Genomic DNA, 7,435 nt, shown 5'->3' on the forward strand with positions numbered 1-7,435 from the left:
GCAAAGAACAGTATATAGTCTCTCCCATATTCTCCAAGAAGTGAACGGACCTTCTGGATATTGGTGGAGATGTTGTGAACATAATATGTAATCATTTTTATATTTTTTTCTTGGACTAAAGCGTAAGAAAACCAGACCTAATATACATTTAATAATGTAAATAAAATATAAAAAAAAACCCTCTGCTTTACAGCATCCAGCCTGGTGGTGGGAAGTTACTTACGTATCCTTTGCCTCCTGTAGAAAGAAAAAAATGTTTATTGTTTATATATATAAATTATGCATTATGTATATAGATAAAAATTATTATTATTTTTTTATTATTTATTTATTATTCTAATAAAAAAATGTTTATTATCTGTAGATGGCTGCAGCTGTGATGTAGTGATATCTGCAAGTAATTGAAACAAAAAAAAAAGCTGGCCGGACTTCAAAGCAGTCATACGGCTATATACGTTCCTTCTGTATGTAAACATTCCTGGCTGTGTGCAGGACCATTTCAATTTGATCGGCCCTGCACACATTACTGTCCCCAGACCCGGTCATAATGACAGGCAGCCGTGGTCTTGCAGCGTTTAAGGTAGTCAGTGACAGGACAAGGACCTGTCATTGACTGATCCCGATCGCGATGACTTGTACCAACAAGCAGGGGTAAGCCACCTTCCTCCGTCCTGTCGGATCGGCGATTTGTTCATAGAGTCTGCTCTATGCACAGATCGCCGGTAATAAGGATGAATGCTGTGCTATGCTATGGCATAGCATTCATCAGTATATGCAATTAGAGCACTGCATATATAAGTCCCCAAAAGGGACTAATATATGCAATACAAAATGTGTAAAAAAAATAATCTAAATACATATAAAAAACATATATAAAAAAAACTAATAAAATGCCCCAATAAAGATTTATATTACCCCCTTTCCCATTATACAAATAAAAAAATAAAAAATAGAAAAAAAAATAAAATAAACATTTTACATATCGTAACGTGCAAAATTATCCGATCAAACTATAACAATATTGCTCCCATGCGGTAAATGAAAAAACAAACAAAAAAAATCACCAAAATTGCTGAATATTAGAAAAAAATCTAAATTCATTTCTTACACCAATATGATACCAACTAAAAATCTAGAGATCATGGCGTAAAAAAGGACACCCCAACCAGCCCTGTAGGTGGAAAAATAAAAGCGCTATAGCTCTTAGAAGAGCTGGACATCCGCGCATCAATGACTTCGGTCATGAAGGTGTTAGACTACGTGAACACGGAGCAAAAGTGGCAGAATTCCACGGCGGATATTGGCAGAATTCCACGGCTGCTACCCATGCACTGTGTGAACATAGCCTAAAACAGGATAAAAAGAATCTGACTGCTGTAAACGATTAGAAAGTGAAATATGAGGAAAACTTACCCGATGCCTTAGTCTCATTTCCACGTCCGTACTAAAAGAAAAAAAAGGTCTTAAAAAAGGAAACGTTTCCTTCATTGCTATTTTCAATGACAGAACTGGGCCACGGCCACTGACTTTTTTTTTTTGGATGGCCGCCATTTTTCGGCCAAATAACGTCCATCAAAAAGTAAAAAAAGACGTTGTGCGGTCGTGGCCTGACAATCACACTAATGTAAAATGGGAATTAAGTATATGTTATCAGAGATTCTGTATATTAGGCAATTATATAACATTTCTCTAAATGCTAAATAATATTATTATTATTATTATTATCTTAAGAAAAAAAAACATTTTAAATATGGCTCTATGAGATCTTGTATTTCGCAGGGTGAATTGTTTTTATAGGAATCGTTTTGGGGTACATATCGAATATTTAGGGGGAGGCTCAAAAAAAGAAAATAAAAACTAACAATTCAATCTTTTTTTACTTTTTAAAATACGGAAAAAAATAACACTTACTTTTCTATGGGTCAGAACAAATGTAACTCAATTGGGATTGAGCTAAGGAAAAAAACCTAAAGTTTTTATACTTTTAACTGTGGCATACCCCAACCGTATTCCCGGCTCGCCTGATGGCAAGGCCAAAAAGAGGTACCGGATTTATCATGATGTACACCTCCTGAGCAGGTGTAGATTTGATGCACAATGACTGGGCTAGGTGCAGGGCCGGTGTCCTAATAGGCTCTTAGTAAATCAGTCCGGTAAACTGGGGGAGGGGCATTATCTAACATCGTCTTGATAAATGTCCCCCATAGGAATTAGTACTCCTGATAGGAGGATAGCAGAGTTGCCTTGCAGACCGGGGGTCCTGTGTCCAATAACAGCCTCATATTAATCATCCAGCAATAAGCCAAGGAGATGTCTCCACCAGCAAAGAACAGAAGATAGCCTCTCCCATATTCTCTGTGTCCGAGAAGTGAACGGACCTTCTGGATCACCTCTGGATATTGGCGGAGATGTTGTGAACATAACACGTATACATTTTTATGTCTGTTTCTTGTGTTTGGAGGAGTCCTTGGACTAAAGCGTAAGAAAACTAGACCTAATATACAACTAATAATGGAGAGTCAAGAACAAAAACACAAATAGTGTAAAGAAAATATTTTTAAAAAACGACAGGATCCAGCCTGGTGGTGGGAAGTTACTTACATGTCCTTTACCTCCTGTAGAAAGAAAAAAAAAGTTTATTATTCTCACGTTTCATAGTCATTTTCAGTGGCGTAGCTACCATAGAGGCAGGGTAGGCAGCTGCTATGGGGCCTGTGGGAGGGGGGCCCCGGGGATGCATGGGGAAGATAAGAGCAGTCATATGTCCTTCTGTTTAACCCCTTATGTACTGCAGTGTGTAAAGTGACACTGATTAAACTAAGTAAGGATCCTATTTGACTGTCCAATGGGGGCCCGATCAGCAATGTAAACGAGCGCTGATCTGCTAGATCGGCGCTTGTTTACTGGGCCTATTCCACGGCCCGATAATCGTTTAGCGGTAATGATGTCCCTGCAGCCCTTGTTTAAACATCATACTTTACCTTTTCAGGATGCAGATCTTCTCCTGTGCTCCTTCTCCCAGCGCAGGAGAAGACCTGCAGCCTGGATAGGTAAAGTATGATTTTTTTAAATCGACGGTCACCCTCTGTTCATCGCTATGCCACGTAGCGATACGTGGTGGGTGCCTGATGATTTTAGGTTTGCACCTAAATAAACAATCAGCTGATGACATGATCATCAGCTGATCGTTGTCTCTATTCCACAGAGCGATAATCGATTAATCACTCCAAGTAATTGAAACAAAAAAAAAGCTGGCCGGACTTCAAAGCAGTCATACGGCTATATACGTTCCTTCTGTATGTAAACATTCCTGGCTGTGTGCAGGACCATTTCAATTTGATCGGCCCTGCACACATTACTGTCCCCAGACCCGGTCATAATGACAGGCAGCCGTGGTCTTGCAGCGTTTAAGGTAGTCAGTGACAGGACAAGGACCTGTCACTGACTGATCCCGATCGCGATCACTTGTACCAACAAGCAGGGGTAAGCCACTTTCCTCCGTCCTGTCGGATCGGCGATCTGTTCATAGAGTCTGCTCTATGCACAGATCGCCGGTAATACGGATGAATGCTGTGCTATGCTATGGCATAGCATTCATCAGTATATGCAATCAGAGCACTGCATATATAAGTCCCCTAAATGGACTTATATATGCAATACAAAATGTGTAAAAAAAATAATATAAATACATATAAAAAACATATATAAAAAAAAACTAATAAAATGCCCCAATAAAGATTTATATTACCCCCTTTCCCATTATACAAATAAAAAAATAAAAAATAGAAAAAAAAATAAAATAAACATTTTACATATCGTAACGTGCAAAATTATCCGATCAAACTATAACAATATTGCTCCCATGCGGTAAATGAAAAAACAAACAAAAAAAATCACCAAAATTGCTGAATATTAGAAAAAAATCTAAATTCATTTCTTACACCAATATGATACCAACTAAAAATCTAGAGATCATGGCGTAAAAAAGGACACCCCAACCAGCCCTGTAGGTGGAAAAATAAAAGCGCTATAGCTCTTAGAAGAGCTTGACATCCGCGCATCAATGACTTTGGTCATGAAGGGGTTAGACTACGTGAACACGGAGCAAAAGTGGCAGAATTCCACAGCGGAATACGGCTGCTACCCATGCACTGTGTGAACATAGCCTAAAACAGGATAAAAAGAATCTGACTGCTGTAAACGATTAGAAAGTGAAATATGAGGAAAACTTACCCGATGCCTTAGTCTCATTTCTAGTCGCATTTCCACGTCCGTACTAAAAGAAAAAAAAATGTCTTAAAAAAGGAAACGTTTCCTTCATTGCTATTTTCAATGACAGAACTGGGCCACGGCCACTGACTTTTTTTTTGGATGGCCGCCATTTTTCGGCCAAATAACGTCCCTCAAAAAGTAAAAAAAGACGTTGTGCGGTCGTGGCCTGACAATCACACTAATGTAAAATGGGAATTCAGTATATGTTATCAGAGATTCTGTATATTAGGCAATTATATAACATTTCTCTAAATGCTATATAATAATAATAATAATAATAATAATAATAATAATAATAATAATAATAATATTATTATTATTATTATTAACTTAAGAAAAAAACATTTTAAATATGGCTCTATGAGATCTTGTATTTCGCAGGGTTAATTGTTTTTATAGGAATCGTTTTGGGGTACATATCGAATATTTAGGGGGAGGCTCAAAAAAAGAAAATAAAAACTAACAATTCAATCTTTTTTTACTTTTTAAAATACGGAAAAAAATAACACTTACTTTTCTATGGGTCAGAACAAATGTAACTCAATTGGGATTGAGCTAAGGAAAAAAAACTAAAGTTTTTATACTTTAAACTGTGGCATACCCCAAAAAGAGGTACCAGATTTATCATGATGTACACCTCCTGAGCAGATATAGATTTGATGCACAATAACTGGGCTAGGTGCAGGGCCGGTGTCCTAATAGGCTCTTAGTAAATCAGTCCGGTAAACTGGGGGAGGGGCATTATTTAACACCGTCTTGATAAATGTCCCCCATAGGAATTAGTACTCCTGATAGGAGGATAGCAGAGTTGCCTTGCAGACTGGGGGTCCTGTGTCCCATAACAGCCTCATATTAATCATCCAGCAATAACCCAAGGAGATGTCTCCACCAGCAAAGAACAGAAGATAGCCTCTCCCATATTCTCTGTGTCCGAGAAGTGAACGGACCTTCTGGATCACCTCTGGATATTGGCGGAGATGTTGTGAACATAACACGTATACATTTTTATGTCTGTTTCTTGTGTTTGGAGGAGTCCTTGGACTAAAGCGTAAGAAAACTAGACCTAATATACAATTAATAATGGAAAGTCAAGAACAAAAACACAAATAGTGTAAAGAAAATATTTTAAAAAAACGACAGGATCCAGCCTGGTGGTGGGAAGTTACTTACATGTCCTTTACCTCCTGTAGAAAGAAAAAAAAAGTTTATTATTCTCACGTTTCATTTTCAGTGGCGTAGCTACCATAGAGGCAGGGTAGGCAGCTGCTATGGGGCCTGTGGGAGGGGGGCCCCGGGGATGCATGGGGAAGATAAGAGCAGTCATATGTCCTTCTGTTTAACCCCTTATGTACTGCAGTGTGTAAAGTGACACTGATTAAACTAAGTAAGGATCCTATTTGACTGTCCAATGGGGGCCGATCAGCAATGTAAACGAGCGCTGATCTGCTAGATCGGCGCTTGTTTACTGGGCCTATTCCACGGCCCGATAATCGTTTAGCGGTAATGATGTCCCTGCAGCCCTTGTTTAAACATCATACTTTACCTTTTCAGGATGCAGATCTTCTCCTGCGCTCCTTCTCCCATCGTCGGTCACCCTCTGTTCATCGCTATGCCACGTAGCGATGCGTGGTGGGTGCCTGATGATTTTAGGTTTGCACCTAAATAAACAATCAGCTGATGACATGATCATCAGCTGATCGTTGTCTCTATTCCACGGAGCGATAATCGGCCGAATCGGGCCGATTCGGCCGATTATCACTCCGCGGAATAGGCCCCTTACTACTGATCCCAGGCAGCAGCTGCCCAACAGATCTCTGCAATGGAAGACAATGCTTTTCAAGGATAGAGCAATAGTGCTCAAATATATTCATTATTCATGTACAACCCCTGGCAAAGGTTATGGAATCCCTTAATTTAAAGGGGTTATCCAGCGCTACAAAAACATGGCCACTTTTCCCCCTACTGTTGTCTCCAGTTCAGGTGCAGTTTGCAATTAAGCTCCATTTACTTCAATGGAACTGAGTTTTAAAACCCCACCCAAACTGGAGAGAAGAGAGGGGGAAAGTGGCCATGTTTTTGTAGCACTGGATAACCCCTTTAAAGCACATTGGGGGAAATTTATCAAGGGCTTTGCACCTATTTTTAGGTGAATAATTGGATTGGAAGTTCTATTTATGAACCAGTATTCGAAGGTCGATATTTTTTAGATGCAACTTTTTTAAACCTGCCTATTTTAAGTATTCACCCAAATGTTCGCATAATCCGGGATTAGCGCCCAATTTATCATTTGCGACTTTTTAAAAAGTTGCATAAGCTGGTGCAGGCCTACATCTGGTCAGTACTAAGTGAATACGCGTGCAAAGTTTTTGCATTTTTGCAACTTTTTCTGTGACTTTTTACTTAGGTTCATTCACTATGGCAGGGCTACATTCTAATAAATAAGTCACAAGATAATGGAACCAAATATACACCAATCCATATTAGACGAGTCACACATATTAGACTGGACTCTGGCGGCACCGCGCATCTCCTCTGCTCTCATAGGCTTAATTGTACGGTTTGCCAGATTCCACCCTCCGACCAAACAATGAGTGGGTTCATTCTTCGGGCGGACAGCAGAATCTGGCAAACCATACAATGGAATCTATGGCAGCAGCGGAGATGCGCGGGGCCGCCAGAGTCCGTGAGGGGGTGAGAGCTGCGGAATCCACGGCGGGCATTCTGTCGGGATTCCGTAGTGTGCACATATCCTGAGGCTGACAGGTTCCCTATAAAGCAGGATAACAAGGATGTGACTTCTATAGATGAGTAGAAGGAGAAATATAGGAGAAAACTTACCTGATCCCATAGTCCCATTGGTAGTCCTATTTCCATGTGTATGCTAAAAGAAAAAAACGTGTTAAAAAAGGAAATTGGGCCACGACCACACAACACCATTTTTTCGCCATTTAACCGCCTTTTTTTTTTTTGGGGATGGCCGTCATTTCTTGGCCAAATAACGTCCATGAAATGGTAAAAAAAAACAAGACATGTGGTCGTGTCCCTACAATCAAACTAATGTAAAATGTGAATCCAGTTTTTGTTATCAGTGATTCTGTATATTAGGCAATCATAATATCATTACATAACATTTCTCTAAATGCTAGATACCGTATTTTCTGGC

General features: G+C 39.5%; 1 long non-coding RNA gene across 1 annotated transcript; it reads right to left on the bottom strand.

The window, feature by feature from the left end:
* Positions 1-4,232: 4,232 nt before the first annotated feature.
* On the bottom strand, positions 4,233-7,156 carry LOC138789443 (uncharacterized). The gene is made up of 3 exons (XR_011362718.1): positions 7,111-7,156; positions 5,443-5,456; positions 4,233-4,276 (listed from the first exon to the last, which is right to left on the bottom strand). It is a non-coding gene; the product is annotated as an uncharacterized lncRNA (long non-coding RNA).
* Positions 7,157-7,435: the final 279 nt, after the last annotated feature.

This window comes from Dendropsophus ebraccatus, chromosome 4 (assembly GCF_027789765.1).
Source record: "Dendropsophus ebraccatus isolate aDenEbr1 chromosome 4, aDenEbr1.pat, whole genome shotgun sequence".
NCBI classification, from domain to species: domain Eukaryota; kingdom Metazoa; phylum Chordata; class Amphibia; order Anura; family Hylidae; genus Dendropsophus; species Dendropsophus ebraccatus.